Raw genomic sequence first — 16,442 nt, forward strand, 5'->3', positions numbered from 1 at the left:
GGTCCCCACTGGGGTGCCTGGCCAGCCTGGGTGAGGGGATGATGGCTGTTTGCAGCTGGTCACACATCCTTCAGGGTGAGGGTCCCCACTGGGGTGCCTGGCCAGTCTGGGTGAGGGGCTGAGGGCTGTTTTCAGGCTGGCGGGTGACAGAAGCTCCCAACCGCTCCTTTTTTTCTTTTTTATTTTGGGCCAGCTTTAGCTCTGAGGCTTGGCTCCAGCTCTGAGACCTCAGCTGCTGAAAGCAGGTATCTGGTTTGTTTGGATTCTATAATCAAAACACTGTTTCAACTCCAGTTCTGAGATCCCAGCTGGCTGAAAGCAGGTTTCTGGGGTTTTGTTTAGCTTCTATATTTGTAACAATGTTTCAAACTGCAAGCTCAGAGGCCGGCAGCAGCAGGCGGGGAACGTTGGAGTCCTCCGTCACTGAAGCAAGCAAGCCTCATGTTCCCTTCCAGCTGCCTGGCTGCCAGCTGCCATCTTGGCTGGCAGTTCATTTGCATATCGCCCTGATTAGCCAATGGGAAAGGTAGCGGAGGTACGGCTAATTACCATGTTTCTCTTTTATTAGAGAGGCCTAGTCACCCAGTGCATAAAATTCATGCACATTAAAAGGGGATTAATTAGAGGAAATATTTTAATATTGCTATTTGCCCTTTCTCTATAATAGGAGTGCCAGAGATGAAAGAAAATTAGTAAAATGTATGTGAAAATCTTCCTCCTGTCAGAGTTTGGGGCACGCCAGAGTCAAGTGCCCGCCCACCCCTGTGCATCTGAAAATCACATGAGACCAGACCCGGTCGGCCCCACCCTTATCAAGCCCCACCGCGTGGGGAGCACAGCCTCAGGTCCTCCAGTGCACCCTTAGGTCCCCGGCTCAGTGTTGGGGCGGGGGGCACAACCTGAGGTCCCTCGATCCAGCACCAGGGCGGCAGCATGGCCTGAAGTCCCCTGGCCTGGCACTGGGGCGGGGGGCACACCTTGGCGTTTCCCATCAAGCCTCACCAGGCAGGAAGCATGGCCTGAGGTCCCCTGCCCAGCACTACACAGCCTCAGGTCCCTGCTGATTGCTCTTTAAGGCTCGTTACAGGAACCCAGCCTCCGCTGTGGGTGCCACCATCTTTGTGACAGTGTGACAGTCAATTTGCATATTCCCTCTATAAGATAAGCTAGATAACATTTCTTCCTTTGGTCCCTCATAGCATGCTATGTACTTAGAATTCTCCTTAGTAATTTTTTTCCTCCCTCCCTCCCTTCCTTCCTTCCTTCCTTCCTTCCTTCCTTCCTTCCTTCCTTCCTTCCTTTCTTCCTTTCTTCCTTTCTTCCTTTTGTTTTGTTAATCCTCACCCGAGGATATTTTTCTCATTAATTTTTTAGAGAGAGTAGAAGGGAGGGAGAAAGAGAATGTGAAAGAGACATGTGGATTGGTTACCTCCTGCACGCACCCTGACCCAGCTGGGAATCAAACCAGCAACCCAGGTATGAGCCCTTTTGTTTGCAAGCTGACGCTCTAACCACTGAGCAGCACTAGCCAGGGTCCTTAGCAACGTCTTATGTTGCTACATTATATCTATATTATTTTTGTTTCTAACAGTTCTCACTGTAGTGAAAGGTCCATAAAGACAAGGACTGTGTTGTACTCATCTTGGTGTCACTGCAGCCACCACAACTCCTAACCCCAGAGGCTCAGTGTTTTCTGGTTGGCCAGCTCTGTATTCACATAAAAGGCTAGAAAGGAAATAGAAAACATTCTCTTTGCCTTCAAACAGTTTAAAATCTAATTATGAAGACAAGACTTCCCACATGAAACAATTCGTGAAACGAATCAACGTAAAAACTATGTGAAGCAGCAATTCCATAATGACCACAAGAATGCTACAAAATATCTGTATTGTGCACATATGATTGTATTTTTATAGTGCCAAATATTCTTAAGACCTGTGAGAGGTCCTTGGAGATGATGTGCTTATATCAGAGAAGGTTATAGGAGAAGATGGGCAATATTGTAGGGAAAGATGGACATTGAGGGGGTGGACGGATTGAGAAAAAAAAGAAAAAACTCATGAACACGGACAAGAGGGTGGTGATTGGAGGGGGTGGGGTGGAGGGAGATGAGGAGGGTAAAAGGGGGATAAATGGTGGTGGACAGAGACTTGACTTGGGATGGTGTACAAAACAGTGTACAGATGATGTGTTGTAGAATTGTGTACCTGATCCTGTATAATTTTGTGAACCAGTGTCACCCCAATAAATTCAATAAAAGGGGGGAAAGAACAAAAAAATAAAAGCCTTTAAAAAGATTGAAACATAAAGTAAAATGGTCAGATTAGACTTGATCAATGGTTTTCAAATGCTTTTTTCCCCAATCCTCACCAGAGGATATTTTTAAAAATTGATTTTAGAGAGAGAGGAAGAGAGAGAGAGAAAAATATCAATGTGAGAGAGAAACATCGATTGGCTGCCCCATACATGCCCCAAATTGAACCTGAAACCCAGGTGTGTGCTCTTACCAGGAACCCACAACCTTCTTGTGTAGGGGACGATGCTCCAGCCAACTGAGCCGCCTGGCCAGGACAGTGGTTTTCAAATTTTAGTGGGCATTAGACAGACCTGAAGGGCTTGTTAAAATGGAAAAACAACTGGGTGCACCCCAAGTTTCTGTTTCAGTAGGCATTTATAAAAAGTTTCTAGGTGTGTTGCTTATGCTCTCGACGAGCCATCCTATGTCAATTGTCAGATTAAATAAAAAGTAGGAGGGAGAGAGAGGTATAGAATGACATTTTTCAGGAGCTGAGGGGTGGGAGAAAAGGGGAGATGTTGGTCAGAGGGTACAAACTTTCAGTGATAAGTTCTGGAGATCTGATGTACAGCATGGTGACTATAATTTACAATACTATACTATATACTTGGAAGTTTCTGTGAGAATAACACTTCCATGTTCTCACCACCACCACAGCAAGATGGTAATTATGTAAGAAAAAGGATGTGTGAACCTTATTGTGGTAAACATTTTGCAATATGTCCATGTATCAATCATCACAATGTATACCATATACCAGTACACAGTATAACATGCCAATTACATCTCAACAAAGCTGGACCAAAAAAGATGGCTAATAACAAATGTTGGTGAGAATGTGGAGAAATTGAAACTCTCATAAGTGGATGGTGACAATGTAAACTGATGCAGCTATTTTATACCTAGAGGTGGATTCTCCTCAAAAAGTTAAACATAGGGTTATCCTATCACCCAGAAATCCCACTCAGTTATCATGTACCCATGATAAACAAACAGGTATGGCCACACAGAAACTTGAGCACAAATGTTCATAGCAGCACCACAATAGCCAAAAGCACAAACAACCCAAATGTCCATCAACTGATGAATGGGTAAATGAAATGCGGTACGTTCATACGATGAAATATTGCCTGGTAACAAAAAGAAATGAAGTACTGATTCATGCTACAACATGGATGAAACTTGAAAACATTATGCAAAGCAAGAGAAGCCAGACACTATTCCATTCATGCTAAACGTTCAGAATAGACAAACCTATAGAGACAGAAAGTAGATTAGGGGTTGCCAGGGAATGGGGGGTCGGGGTGGGTGGGAGAGGAATGAAGAGTGACTACTAATGGGAAAGGGGTCTCTTTTGGGGGCTGATGAAAATGGCCTGGTATTAAATAACGGTGATAGTTTCATAACTTGAAGAATATACTAAAAGCCACTGCTTTTTATACTTAAAAATAAAATAATTGTGTTTCTTTAAACCAACACAGATAACCACGTATCTCTCACCAGAATGTAAACTCTCCATGGGTGTGTTTGTGCGTCAGGCCTCCTCCCCTCCGGCCTGCTGAGAGATGAGACTGTCTTTCAGACACGCACACCTGGGCGTTTGCTGAGCACAGTGACTGTGAGGTGGCACACGCCTATGAAATCAAGGGCCTGTGGGTGGCCGGCTGCTCTGAGGGCAGAGAGGGCAGAAATCAGACTGCCCGGAGCAGAGTGCTTCCCACGAAGACAGCGGGGAGGTGCGGGAATGTCTCCCGGGGCCAGATGTGCGCTGCATGGGACAGAGGGAGAGCAGGTCGCAACCTGAGAGCCCAAAGACCTTCCATAAACCCAACAGGGGAAGGAAGGAAACTGACCTACAAATGCACCGTCCACCTCCCACCCCTAAGGCTGGTGACGTCCACTAGTTAAAATAAACGGGAGGTCAGAGGGCAGGGAGCTCCCGAGTGCAGTCTGCACGGGTCAGCGGCTCAGGCCCAGAGCAGGGAGCATGGGAGTGGAGGTAGGTCCCGGGACACAGAAAACACCCAGCACAGAGGAGGGACCAGCAGCGGAAGGAGCGGGCAGAAAAGAACGGAAAGCGGCCCGTGGTCCTGAGACGTCATTGGAGTTTCTGGCCTCTAGAGAGCGCTCGAGGCTTTCTCTCCTGCTCTCCTTTCACTCTGAGGAGAACGTGGACAGAGGCTACGGACCACACCGACCAGGAAAGAGCCCTCCGCGAGGGGATGGGGCCAGGAGGTGAAAGGGATGGTTCCCGCAATGAGAAATGACCCCCTTTTACTTAGATTTACTCCATTTGCATCGATTTGGAACACTAGCATTTAATATAATCAAAGCTAACACTAAGCATTGCTGTCTGCGAAGTTATTGATTCTCGTTTAGTACAGCTTTTGGAGGTAAATGCCGTTGCAATTCCCAGTGTATAGATTAGGACTGATAGAGCCTCGATTTGAGCCCATATCACGCTAGACCACTCTCTGCTCTTTTTTTTCTCCTGGTATGATCATGGGGTCAAAGGTTGCCTTTGCTTAGGAGGCCCGACAGAATCAGGGCAGGGTCCTGGCCCCGGCGGCTCCGCTGGTGGGAGCATTGGCCTGTGCACCAAATGGCTGTGGGTTTGATCCCTGGTCCGGGCACGTAAGGCAGGCAACTGATCGGTGTTTCTCTCTCACATTGATGTCTCTCTCTCTCTCTCTCTCTCTCTCTCTCTCTCTCTCTCTCTCTCTCCCTCTCTCCCTCTTTCCCTCCCCCCCTTCTTTCTCTCTAAAAATGAATTAAAAAGGCATATCCTCACATAAGGATTTTTTAAAAAAAGAAAAGAAAATGCAGTTTCTAGGAAAAAAGAGACCTGAGAAGAGAGTGAACTCTCTATGCTAGGTTTTATCTTCATTTAAAAATGTTAAGCACATATTTAGTGATCAAGTACTGGCCACCTGGCAAACTCTGAGCCAGATGCCAGGAATCCCCGGGTGAACCAGGAGAATGACGCTACCAACACAGCCCCTGAGAGGTTTCAGAGCCTGACTGAGTGGATTTGAGGCCCAGTCTACACATGCTACCTGTGTGACCCAGGGCCAGTCCCTTACGTCATGTAACTGTTTCCTCATCCCTAAAATACAGGGAATAAATAAATATAAAGCACTTAGAGCAATGACGGGCATGTTGATAACGTATGAGCCGCTACTGTCATAACACACACTCAGCCTTCGAAGCTTGCACCGTAGTGAAGAGACACAGAGAGGGACCAGATCCGGGCCCTGGCCAAGTGCAAAGGAGCCAAAGGCCATTACTGCCTGCTACGTTGGCAAAGCCCCAGGTTACGAGGAGGCTCTGTTTGGCCTACTTCAGCTTTTGCATTTAGGGTCAAAGCTCTCATTCCGAGGGGACGGACAGGCTCTTGCCTGGCATTGTGAACAGTCATTCTGGCTGCCTGAACCACTGTACTCGGAGAGACCGCAGGCTGCATGTAGAATTACTGAGAAAGAATGAGGGATACATGACGTCTGCCACTGATGGAGGACTGAGGGAGCCGCACTAGAACAGTGTTCTTTTGCCCTGGGAGTTCACATCAGCAGGGCCTCTGGGCAGGACTTGGAGGTCCTGATGATAGTCACCGATTGAGGTAACCGTTAGCACCGAAACCCTGCATCCCAGGAAAGCCCTCCGTCTGGAGCACAACCCAATTAGCGCCACAAGTGTTTTCTACCTGACAACACCTTTTCAGAAAGAATAAATGAGTAAGTAAACCATAGACTCCGAGCAGTAGAGATTATTGTTTTGATCTTGGCCACTGTCAGCCTGTGAAAATGCATTGTATTCTGTTGTCACAGGCCAGCCTTCTAGCCTCTCTCCTTTCTCACCATTTCCCCTGCTCTGTCCATGGAAGTCTGTGCAGGAAGCAGAGGGCAGCCTGAAAGGGGTTTAACTGAAAAGCATCCCAGGCAGGGATTATTTACAGAGGCGTGGGCAGGGTTACCCGAACCAGCAAGGTCTGGGAGACGCCCAGGGATCAGCCCTCACCGAGGGAGGCCAAGGGCCCAGGAGAGGGAGTGCTGTCCCAGACTGGAAAGAGCTGGAGTTGGGAAAGAGCAGAGCTGGGGCCTCTGCTAGGAAGAGGGAGGAGAAAGGACAGAGCCCAGACCCGCCTCCTGCATTCTGGCCTCTTGCCAAATGGCAAGCAGAAGCAGTGAAATGACAGGTTTAGTGAAACGACAGCTTTGGTAGCGGTCAGCCCCCCAGGCCACAGAGCGCGGCAAGAAAAGGCAGAGTAGAGATCTTAGAATAGCCAGCTCAGGCCACTCTCCCACTTGACTCAGCTGAAGAAACTCAGGTCCCGACACTGGGAATCAGCCTCATCATGGAGGGGTGACAGAGCTCTCATACGCCTTCCTGGAACCCACACTGTCATGGCCGCCACCACCAGGCTGCAAGACAGCAAGGAAAGAAAGAAAAGGAAAGTTACAGTAAAATGTAGCAGACACAGTCCCACATCTGAGCAAATCTAATCCGGTAATCTGACTTCCTTCTCGCACCACTCATTCCATGATTCCCTACTCCCCACTAGCACCCTGGCAGTGGAGACGCTCTCACCAAAAGCTCATTCCCACCAGACCCCTGTGCTGAGCAGCTCTGTCCTAACTGAGTTGCTGCTGTTTCCCACTGACTGTTGTTGCTATTGGACACGGGAGTGTAATAAATCCCATGGGCTCCAGACATAGTGTTGTAGCAACAGTCCAATTGCTCCTTGAAACGTGGAATCAATCACACTGGCTCCTGCTGGCACCCAATTCTCTGTCCTTGATGAGTGGCACGAACAATCAAAATGGCCAGGGGACGTTCTCAGTGTTTCCTGGTGAAAATATTCCTCTCTCTTTGACAGGAGGATCCATTCACTAGATACAATGTTTCCGGGACATGGAGGAGATACTCTTGAAGTGAGTTATCAAGTGTAAAAGTGAGGTAAGCCATTTCTCCCTCCATGCCTGTATTCCTGAAGTCATTCATGTCTTCAGTACCCTGTATTGACCACTGATCTGACTACGTGAAGACCAGCACCCCAACCTCATAAGACGTTGTCTCTGTGCTGGCTCCAAAATGGAGCCCTCAATAGGCCATTCCACCGTTTCATCAAACCAAGAGGTTCTGGGTGACGTAAGAATAATGAATTCTATGATATGAGCCCCCAAACCACAGTTGTTTAACTGTTAATGAGTTCCTTAGTCCATGGTAATGATGTTTGTGATACCATGGAGGTGACTAAGGCAATCTATCGACCACAAATAGTAGTGCTAGCAGAAACTTCATGAGTAAGAAATCACGCTCCAGGATATGCAGCTATCCTTATGAAGGCAAGTTACTGCCCCTCCCATAATAAGTGGTCCAAGATGATCAACCTGGATGGCTGGTGCCCCCAGGAAACAGCTGCATAAGGGCTCAGTGTTGGCTTCTGTTTTAGAAAGTTGAGCACTCACAGCAGTGACCAGATCAAACACGGTGACAGGAAGTCCATGTTTTTGTGCTCGTATATTACCTCTATTTCTGTCCCCATAGCTACTCGGTGTATGGGCCATCTGTGCAAGCACAGAGATGGGCAGGGAAGGAGGCTCACTGACAACCAAAGCATAGGCCGTCTTGGCCACCTCTTAGTTGCCTTTCCACACGGCGAGTGTACTCTGGGGGCCATTTACCTGAGGTTCAAATAGCTTCTAATCCTGGAGCAATTCTCATAGGTCCATCCTACAATTTCCCTTCAGGTGATCTTGGCACCAATCTTCCAATCACGTTGAAAACTTACCAAGTCCCTGATCAGTTGACTAATTCATTAGCTACCATCCATGAATCAGCACATTCCAGGAAAATTCAGGTTCTCTCTTCTTTCATGCCAAGTGGCCAACCAGATGTAGTGCCCAAAGTTCTGTTCCCTGGGAGATCCCCCCCTGACTTACAGAGCCACCCAATACAAACACTTACTTAAACCAGCCAGCAGCCCCCCGTCTTCTCATCAATTGCTCGCAGGGAATTCCCCATAAGGCCCGAGGTACAGTTTGAGGGAAAGGTGGGAAGTAATAGAAAGTCTGAGTCATCTGCTTTTGCAGGGAAGAGAAGTGATGAGAATAGAACTGGGGTTGTGAGGGGATAACAAATAACAGTTCACCCACATATGTGCAAGTTCCATAGCCTTCAGTTTAAATAGAATGATTCTTCTGCAAGTTTCCTCTTACTTTATGTAAGAAAAATCCTTATAGATATAACAGCATCCATATCACAAGTCAGTAAGGCAATAAAGGAATATCTCAGCATTCTACATATATTTCTGACAACATATTTCATAGTTCTCCTTAAATGTATGTGAGGTAAAGAAAAATACATCCGATATCTATGCTTAATTGACTTTTGCCAGACAGTCTATCTTGATATGTACAATTTTGATAAATTCCTCATGTGTGTACTTTTAAAAACAAGTTCTATGCTTTCTTTGTCAGTGAGGGGTAAAATCAGATCAATTCTATAAAATCAGTTTTATACAAGCATTATTGAAACTGTTGAAATCTCAAGATGGAGTCTTTAAAAATATATATGTTTTTATTGATTTCAGAGAGGAATGGAGAGGAAGAAAGAGATAGAAATAGCAATGATAACAGAGAATCATTGTAGGCTGTCTCCTGTATGCCCCATACTGGGAATCGAGCCCACAACCTGGGCATGTGCCCTGACCGGGAATCGAACCGTGACCTCCTGGTTCATAGGTTGATGCTCAACAACTGAGCCACACTGGGCAGGCCCCATGATGGAGTCTTTAAAATAAAATGTGTTTAAACTAACCGTTGATCCTAGAAGTCAGGAAAGGAAGCTCAAAGGGACATCTAACAGCTGCTAATGTTGAATTTCCTCCTCTGGGTATCAGTTACATGGGAAACCACAAGCTGTACACTTCTAATAGATGTGCTATTCTATACCTATGTATATTATACTTCAATGAGAAGAAAAAATTCAGTACATTTTATATAATGATAAAATTCTTGCTAAAGTTTCCATGAACTTGAAACTAAATTAGAACATTTTGTGAAATGCTACACAATTAATGCATTTTTCCAGCTAAACAGTCAGCTCATTAAAATAGTTTATTCAAGGCCTAGATGCAAGGGATTGCATTAGATATAAACTATAGCCTTGTGGGGAGGGGAACGTATCTACATGTCCACACAAGACAAATGCTTATTGAGCGTACTAGTCTAGGCACCTGTTTGCTTGCATGAGTGAGCAAAACAGGCAGAACTCCTGTCGTTGTGGAACTGATGCCCAGTGAGACAGCCACCCAATTAACAACAAACAATAGGTAAATTGCATGATATGTTAGAAGGTGATAAGATCTACTCACAAAAATGGAGCAGGGTAAGGGAGATAGGAAGTGCTGTGGGGGCCAGTTTGCAATTTTAAACAGCATGTTCAGGCAGGCATCCCTGAGAGGGTGATGCCTTCATAAAGCTTTGAAGGAGAAGCTATTAGCCATGCGTATAGCTGGGGGGGAGAATCCGGCAGAGGGAACTGGGAGGCAGAAGAGGATCTGACAAAACCAAGGCAAAGAAGCCAGTGTGATTAGAACGAGGTGAGCAAAAGGAAAAGGAGCTGATGTGAGGGCAGGAAGTTAATGAGGGCAAAGATAATTGTAGCTGTTGCAAGATTTTGGTGTTTACTTTCAATGAAATGGAGCACCATTGCAGGAACCTGAGTAAGGGAATGGCATCAGCTGACTTACATTTTGAAATATCTGTCTGCAATTTTGAGCACAGATCATTGAGGAGGAAGAGTGATAGCAGGGAGGCCGATCAGGAGGTTACTGCATTAATCCAGATGAAAAGTGATGGTGTCTGGGAGCAGGCTGGCAGCAGTAGACATGCGCAGGTTTGGCTATATCTTGAAGATAGAGATTTGAATATGCCCAGCTGGTGTGACTCAGTAGTTGAACATCGACCCATGAACCAAGAGGTCATGGTTTGATTCCCGGTCAGGGCACACACCTGGGTTGCGGGCTCGATCCCCAGTAGTGGGTTTGCAGGAGGCAGCGGACCTATGTTTCCCTTTCATTGATGTTTCTATCTCTTTATCCTCCTCCTTTCCTCCGTCTCTGAAATCAATAAAAACATATTTTACACAATTTAAGAATGAATTGAATATGACAGTCAAGTAAGAAGAGGGGCACAGCGTGACTTTGAGGTTTGAAGCCTGAACAAGGGTGAAGCTGTCACCCATTCAGATGAGGAGGGCTGTGCACAGAGCAGGATTAGGGAGGAAGAGCAGAAGGTCAGTGCTGTGCACATTAGGTTTGAGACGCCCACTAGACATCCTAAGGGAGAGGTCAAGTGGCCAGTTAAGTATGGATGAGTTTGGAGTCCAGGATAAACGTGTGGAAGCAAGTGCAACAGTTATATTTGTAAGACTGAGTGAGATAACCAAGAAGAGAGCATAAAATAGTGGTAAGAAGGACCCAGCCAGAGAGAAAGAAGGGACAGCCCGTTCTGTCCTAGGGCATTCCCAGCTTGCAACAGGGCTAGTTGACTGAACACTACTTACCATTGTAATAATAACCTCCCAGGAAAATTAAGTCCAAGGACATTTTCCAGTTTCTCTGCCAAGCCATGATCATGAGTACCTGGCACACAGGAAGAGCTTCCTAATTATTGCAAATTGTTGAATGAAATATTTCAGGGCTCTGGGGATAGCCCACAATCTCCTGAGGCTTGAGCCCTTATTAGAGAGACTTGGTATTATAAGTACATTTAGACTTTCTCTTGTTTATAGCCACCAGGCATATCAGGGGGAAGATGGGTCAAGGTAGTTCCTACTTGAGATTAAGCTGGAAGCTTGTAGGCTACTTCCCCCCCTCCCCCCAAAGCATGCATTCTTCCACCCTGATAAACTCTATCTCAATCAATTCTTTGTGGTCCTTAAACATCTATTCTGCTGTAATCAAACATTCTTCTGCCCCAGAGCTTCTGTCTTGCTGGTCCCTCAGTCTGGACCATTTCCCCTTTGAACAGTCAGTGGTTCTCAACCTTCTGAATGCCGCGACCCTTTAATACAGTTCCTCAAGTTGTGGTGACCCCCACCCATAAAATTATTTTTGTTGCGACTTCATAACTGTAATTTTGCTACTGTTATGAATCGTAATGTAAATATCTGATATGCAGGATGTATTTTCATTGTTCGTGATCCACAGGTTGAGAACTGCTGGTTGCCTCCCTTCACTAATACCTCTGCTTAAAGTCACCTCTTCAGAGAAGCCAATTACCATCCTTCGGCCTCAAATTGTACAAGTCTCCCACTTATCTTTCTCCTTATACCCCTGACCATACCTGCTGTTATATTATCATATTTGTTTGGTTGGTTCTATGGACTTAATGTATCCCCCCCCCCCTAAAATTTGCATGTTGAAGCCTTTATACTTAGAGTGAGGAAGCAATTATGGCTAAATGAGGTCAGAAGGGTGGATGGAGTCCTGGTCCAATAGGATTAGTGTCCTTGTAAGAGCAGACACCAGAGAGCCAGTTCTCTCTCTCTCTCTCTCTCTCTCTCTCTCTCTCTCTCTCTCTCTCTCCCATGCGAGCACACTCCAAGAAACCAAATAACCCAACGCCTTGACCTTACACTTCTCTACCTCTAGAACTTTAAGAAATAAATTTCTATTGTGTAAGCAACCCAGTGTGGTATTTTGTTATGGCAGCCTGAGTTAACTAATACAGTTGGTTACCTTCTGCCTTTCCTACTAAACCAGTGTCTTTAGAACAGGGAATCTTTCATTCTTTATCTTCATTATATAGATCTAGAACACAGCCTCACCCATTACAGGCAACTCATTAAAGGTCAATGAATAAATCTCCTCTCTCAGATATGGTTGAGATACCACCGAATTAAATAATTATATTTGTTACCCACCTTGTGAAAGGACCTATGCTCAGCATGAGTCAAAGTACAAACACGCGGTCCCTAGTCCACAAAAAGCCCGAAGTCTGATTGCTCTGAGTCAGGCAGCTCTGCAAGACTGACAGTTCACTTCCTAAAGCTCTAAATCCTGTTTCTTGCTAGGCTCCTGAGAGAGGACAGAGCTCTGCGTAAAAACAACCCTCATTTTAGCAGAGATTCCAGGGTGTTTTCAGTGAGAGTCATCTCCCGGCAAACAGAGCGGATTTTCAAAGTAAATTTAGCTTCTCATCTGGGATGAATAGTCTGTATTTTGTCTTCTAAACCGTACCCAGCAATCCTTTCCTCAACCTTGGCCCTTGAAGTGTTGCGGAAATGGGATTTCTGAGCAAACCAGTTATAGAACGGGAGTTTATTTAATAGACACTTGTAGGAAAGGGTCTGGAGAGAAGCCCTCACTCCCTTGTCAGAAGACTCGCAGTTCAAGATCTTATATCCTTGGTTAAACGCTGACTTTGAAAAGTCCCCAAAGTACACACACACACACACACACACACACACCCCAGAATGAATACATTCAGACTGAAACCAGCTAACAGAAAGGCACATTGTGTAGAGGTTGATCTTTATTGTGACCTAACTCCATGGATGATGGGCATGAGAGCCAAACACGGCTATTTGTTTGGGGAAAGGTAATGATATTATGGGTATACAACATTATAAAGGAACAAAAAAATAAGAAGATAAGCAATAAGAAAAGCTTTCAGAGTCTCACAGCTCAGTCCCCTGTTAGGAGACAAAAGGGTTTTATTTCTGTCTCAAGCGTAGGCCTAGGCAAACCCAAGCCGCGCTCTTTGTGGCGGGCTTATGAGCAGGGTAGATGGAAAAAGGAAAATTCCTGGCAAGCCCTGGCTTGGAGATGGGACAAAACAACCTCAGTAAGTATAATGCATTTCCTTCTTTCCCAAATCCATACTAACTTGCCCAGCAAAACTTTCTTTAGCCCTTTACTGATTCCAAAACTTATTTTAATTCTTGCCTTTCACTTCTTATTTCCTTTCCCACAGATGGCACTGGGTAAAACATAAGCCTGTAAAAGTAAAGCCTAAAAGACTTTCTTTTCTTTTTTTGGCTTTAAAATGTTTCACATGACTACATGGTAGTCCCACCTCACCCACCCACACTTACATCTTCCCTCTTCCTGGCATCAATAGGTCTGAAAACATGCAGTTAGGCAGAAAATTTAGAAAATGGAACTTCATCTATCATTTTGTTGCCTCTGGAAGGAATTTTTAAAATATTGAAGAGGCGCAATTGTAGATACAATAGAGAAAGCACGTTAATTCCACCCTTCCCCTTCCCCTAAAATGCAGCTCTAAAACCTGGACAGAATTTGTGGAGCATCTGCGGACTTGAAAAGTAAATGGTAGCAGGTAGATTGGAGATGACCAACATGAACTCGAGGCTGCCTGAAACCCAGAGTGGGTACTGAGGCACAGGTGAAGAGAACTGCAGGAGAAGTTCTCGAATTCTCACTCAAAAAATGGGAGAAAGAATTGCTAACACTGGAGAGACTAGAGCAAGCATGTCAAACTCATTTATTTAAACGAGGCGTGTGGCCCGCCCGCCACGAGTTTGACATGCTTGGACTAGAGAAAACCATTATTCTAATTATTTTTTTCTTTTCTTAATTCTCTCATTCACTTTTAGCCCCAAGGAGTACTCAGTGGTGGCAATAACAAGAACGTGCAGGGGCCAAAACTCTGAGGAAGGAGAACATTCCTCTCCGCTTGGGGTTCTGGGGTGCCCAGGGGATGAGGTACGTGGCGGCGGCTCTGTCTGTCTCTGTGTTCTCTCATCACACTGGTCTGTCTCTTGTGTTCACTCATCATAGTTTCAAAATGTCTGGAATGTACTCCGAAGGTATGAAGCATATAAAGAACCAGGAAGACCACAACTCATTTAGGAAAAGACAATCAAGAGATGCCAACACCAAGATGACATAGATGTTGGAATTATCAGACAAAGGCTTAGTGAAGCTATTGTAAACATGCTCCACCAAGTAAAGAATTTAACTCGTATAATGGGATGATAGATGACTTCAGCCAAGAAATAAAATATATAAAGAATCATTTGAAAGGTCTGAACTGAAAAATATAACAACTTAAAAATAAAAACTCAGTGGATAGTCTCAACAGCAACAGAGGTTAACAGAAAAAAGTGAACTTGAAGATAATTTAGTAGAAATTATCCATTTTGAATAACAAAGAAAAAATGTAGAAAGTTTAACATTTGAAACCTCAAAGTCTCAGAAGGAGAGTAAGAAGAGTGTGATGCAGAAAAAAATATTAGAAGAAGAAGCAGCTAAAAACTTCCCAAATCTGACAAGTGAAATAAACTTCCAGCAACCTCTCTCCAAATAAAGATAATATCCAATATATCCACTCCTATATACATTATAATCAAACTGTTAGAAATTAAAGACAATAAAAAATATTGAAAGAAATCAGAGAAAAATAATACCTTACTTACAGGGAAACAATGATTTGAATGAATACAGATTTCTCACCAGAAATCATGGAAAAGAAAATGAAACAATATTTTAAAGCACAGAAGGAAAAGAATTGTCAATTCATAATTCTATAACCAGTGAAAATATTCTTCAGGAATTAAGAGAGGAGGGGAGACAACTGCTAAGCAGATTTCTTCAGACAAGTGAAATGATACCAAAGAAAAGATATAACATCAGTAATAAAGGAAAAGCAACAGACACAAGAAATATCTTTTAAAATATGCTATTCTTCTTTTATTGAACACTTTAAAACGTGCTTAATGGTTGAAAGTAAAAATTATAACATTTTTTGCTGATGTTTTCAATGTACATAAGACAACTACAACACAAAACAGAGAGGAAAAGTGTTGCATGTGGTGGACAGGTTTCTCTATTCTACTTTAAGCAGTAAATTATTGATTCTAAGCAAATTTCAAAAAGTACATGCATTTAAATATATGAGATTCAGCAAAGCAGTGGTTAGAGGGAAATTTATAGCACTAAACCCTTATGTTAGGAAAAAATGGTTTCATATCAACCATCTAAGTTTCCAATTCATGAAACTAGAGAAGAGAAAAATAAACCTAAAGCAATCAGAAGGAAAATAAATAATAAAGGCAAGAGTACATATCAATAAAATTTGAAAACAGAAAAACAATTGAAAAGTCAATGAAATCCAAACCTAGTTCTTTAAAATAAGATACACACATATATATACACACACACCTCTAGCAAGCTGAAAAAAAGACATTATTATCAAAGTTATCACTACAGAATCTGAAGACATTAAAAGGATAACAAAGGAATACTATGAGCAAATCTACATATACAAATAATTATAAAAGTGGACCAATTCATAGAAAAATAAATAAAACTACCAACACAAGCCCAAGAAAAACTAAATCACCTAAGTAGTCCTATAACTATTAAAGAACTAATTTCCAGCTTAAAACATTCAAAAAAGAAAATTTATAGGTGCTGATGGTTTCATCGGTGAATTCTACCAAACATTTATAAAAGAAATAATACCAAACTATACAAAAATCTCTTACAGAAAACAGAAGTAATATTCCTGAATTGCTCTGACACAAAAACCAATGATAGTACAAGAAAAGAAAACTAGAGAGCAATATTCCTCATGAAAATAAATGTAAAAATCCTCAACAAAATAAAATTTAATATATGTAAAAAGAATAATATATACCATGCCAAATGGAATTTATCCTGCGAAGTCAACTCCAGTTCAGTATTGAATATCGGTCAATGCAAGTCACCATATTAACAATCTAAAGAGTGAAAAACTCATGACACCAAGAGCATGATTCATAAAAGAAAAAATTAATAAATTGGACTTCAAAATAAAAACTTTTGCTCTGCAAAAGACATTAAGAGTATGAAAAGACAAGCTACAAATTGAGAGAAAATATTTGCAGATCATATTTCCAGCACAGAACTTTTATCCAGAATATATAAAGAACCTTCAGATATCAACAATAAGAAAATAATCTGTCCGGCTAGTGTGGCTCAATGGTTGAGCGTCGACCTATGAACCGGGAGGTCACGGTTTGATTCTCAGTCAGGGCACATGCCCGGGTTTGGGGCTGAGGCAGCTGATCAATGATTCTCTCTCATCATTGATGTTTTCACCTGTCTCTCCATTCCTCTCTGAAATCAATAAAA

This window comes from Myotis daubentonii, chromosome 2 (genome assembly GCF_963259705.1).
Source record: "Myotis daubentonii chromosome 2, mMyoDau2.1, whole genome shotgun sequence".
NCBI lineage: Eukaryota > Metazoa > Chordata > Mammalia > Chiroptera > Vespertilionidae > Myotis > Myotis daubentonii.